Source organism: Nyctereutes procyonoides, unplaced genomic scaffold, assembly GCF_905146905.1.
Source record: "Nyctereutes procyonoides isolate TBG_1078 unplaced genomic scaffold, NYPRO_anot_genome, whole genome shotgun sequence".
NCBI classification, from domain to species: domain Eukaryota; kingdom Metazoa; phylum Chordata; class Mammalia; order Carnivora; family Canidae; genus Nyctereutes; species Nyctereutes procyonoides.
In genome coordinates, this window is record NW_026575146.1 from 51,520,273 (window position 1) to 51,523,556 (window position 3,284).

Below are 3,284 nucleotides of genomic sequence, written 5' to 3' on the forward strand. Positions count from 1 at the left end.
AGGAGAAGTAATGAGAGTCATGAAAGTCCAGCTGATGTTATTAAGGAAGACCAAGAGTGACTATTCACAATCAAGGAGGTAACAATTCACTTTGCTGAGTTGTGAACTAGCAGAGGGAAACACTTCTCAGCAGCCAGTCTGACCCTGAACATGAACCCAATGAACCCAACAGACAAAAAGGATTCATTGGATTCATCTAGGATAAGTTGGTAATACTTGTGACTTACAGATTTGTCATTCATTTTTCATAATTTCTAACTCGAAAGGGGGTTTAAGAATTAAATAATTTGGAAAAAAATAATTAAATAATTTGGAAAATTGGGAAGAAAATGTCTTCATTCCTAAGGCCAGTTCTCCTTTATTAATTTTTCATAGTTTATCACAGATCATATTAGCAGCAAGAAGGCAATCAATAGCCCTGTGACAAACATAGTTAAGAAAAACGAACTACAAATGCTATTACAAAGTAATAAGTTGATTTTTTAAATTCATAGGCTTAAGAAATAGTATGAGTTAGTATTCAAGCCATCATTCCCTCAAGAATCATATCCCCATGTCCCAGAAAAGGAAACTCTGTAACCCCCATTTATATTCTACTAGATATAAATCAACAGAAAAGGCAATACAAAAAGTGTCAAAGTATACATCTGTCAACGCTTTCTTCTTCCCTCTTCACTGGCTCCCCTACACCCTTCAGACAACCTGGGCAAGATACCACTCTTTGACCTGGCATGTCGTTGCTTTCAAAAAACTGATATTTTATTTTATTTTACTATTTTATTTTATTTTATTTTATTTTATTATTTCACTTCATTTTAATAATCTCTACACCCAACATGGGATTCAAACCCACAACTCCAAGATCAAGAGTCACATGCTTCTCTGGCTGAGCCACCCAGGTGCCCCAAGAAACTTTGATTTTTAAATGGCTATTATTGTTTCTTAGCCAGAAAACTTCCCTGTATCTTACCAGCCTTAGGTCCAAAGGAGGTATTTATTAATTAAGATCCCAAATGAAGGGACACCTGGGTGGTTCAATGGTTGAGCATCTGCCTTCAGCTCAGGGCATCGGGCTCCCTGTGGAGAGCCTGCTTCTCCTTCTGCCTATGTCTCTGCCTCTCTCTCTGTGTCTCTCATGAATAAATAAATAAAATCTTTTTTAAAAAATCCCAAATGAATTGCATCCATATCTTGGTACATAAACATTAGTACTCTGTAAAGTGCCACTTGCTTCTTTGTTGATCCATAGTTTATTAATTGACCTATCAGGCTCATTCACCATGAAGCTTGCTCTGTAGTCTTACATTGTTCCTCCAGTCCCTCAAACCAACATCTGGGAAGTGCCTGTCATAGATGTCTGTCGTGGGGACACCAGATCCCTCTCAGGTGGGTCATCTCCCATGGTCCTCATGCTGCCAACTGATGGCAGTGCCACAGCGAAGTCATCCTCCATTCACAGATGAGCAGAATGTCTCTCTCCCATACGAGTCAGGCTCTATCCCCTGGCCACCAGTAGAGCAGCGCATCACACGTACCCCACTGTCCTGGAGTTCTCCCTCCTTCGATCAGACTCTATCTGCAGTTTCTGTCTGTCTCCACTGGGCTCTAATCTAATCCATTCATATTTCGTTTCCCCACTATTCCTGAAAGGCAGCATCCCCTACTCCCAATGCAAATCAACTGCTGAAATCAGTTGGGTGGGAGCCACCAGCTCTAGCAGTTTATCATAGATTTCCCAGCATATCTGAAACCCAGCTCTGTGTACAATTTAATTGAAACCTTCACGGAGACTTATTTCATAAACAGTTTTTAGAACAGCACTCACTGTCAAATAGAGAGGGAATGCAGCCACATATGTAAGCCACATGTCGTTTAAAATTTCTTAGTAGCCACATAAAGAAGGAAAAAGAAATAAGTGAAAGTAATTTTAGTAATTTAGTCCATTTGGCCAAAAGTATGCAAAATAATATCTTTCCCACACTCAATCAAAATGAAAAAGATATTAATGAGATATTTGTGGTGGCTTTTTCACAGTCTTCCAATTCAGGGTGAAGTTTATGTTTATAGCACATTGCAATTTCCAGCCCTATTGCAAGTGCTCAGTAGTCCCATATGGCTGGTGTCTGCCTGATTGGGCAGCTCTGGTTTGGAGCACAGAAAAGAATCGGAGGCATCATGCTGTGCAACCCCCTTATCTTGCCAACCAGACCAAGAGAGACTACATCATTCCTAATAAGTCAAACAGCTAATCAGTAGCAGAGAAAAGACTAGAACCCTGGGGCCCTGATGCTCAATCACACACATTTTTATTCATTTAATGCTGCTTGTGTTATATTTGCTAAGCCACTCTGTTCCTAAAACACTCCCTTCTAAAAAAATATTAAATATGTGCCAAGATAATCTGAGCAGATTTGTTTTCATTTTTGTGGGGGTTTTTGTTTGTTTGTGTGTTACTTTTTAAGTAACACAATGTAAAGCTTGACCTAATGACCCTGAGATTAAGTTGCATGTCCTTAAAGATGAGATAGATGAAACCTAGTTGAGGGTGAGTAGTTAGCCTGGGTCACAAAGCTATTAATGATGACCAGAAAATCACACAGCCGGTGAATTACGCTTTTAGTCAGGAACAGAACTCGAACTCAAACCTTAGATTCTCTGGTCAGTGCTCTTTACCCCTTCACCTCCCACCACACCCCACTCAACCCCCACAGTTAACCTAATAGTCTATTGACTTGACATATATGGAGACTTTTCTGTGATACAAAGGCTGACTATGCCCACTGGGTCTTATCTATTACTTCACGAAGGACAAACATATCCTGTGGAACCAACTCATTCCAGGTCCTGTTGAGATCAGTTGTACCTTCAGCCAATGGCTCCTTCCGCAGCAGACTAATTTTCTTCTGTTGATGGGCCATGCCATAGTCACCTGTGCAGCTCTGAATTCCACTACAGATGTATTTGTCAATTCCAAGGTCACTGTCCTAAGCATCATGCCCTTCAGACCTGTTCGTCTGTCTATTGTCTTGGTCAGAGGTATCTTCACATCATGTGTAACAATACCACATTCACAAAAAAATTTCCCTTAATTAATATCATCCAGTTTGACCTGCCTTAACATATAGATGCATTTATCAAAATGTGGACTCAAGCCATTTCTTCCATTTACTTCTATTATCAAATCAGTGCTATTCTCCTGCAGGAAAAATTTGATCTAAAAGAAAAAGAAAATCATTTTAGGATCTTAGCCTTCAAATCAGTCACAATCTCTGTTCCTGTGGACT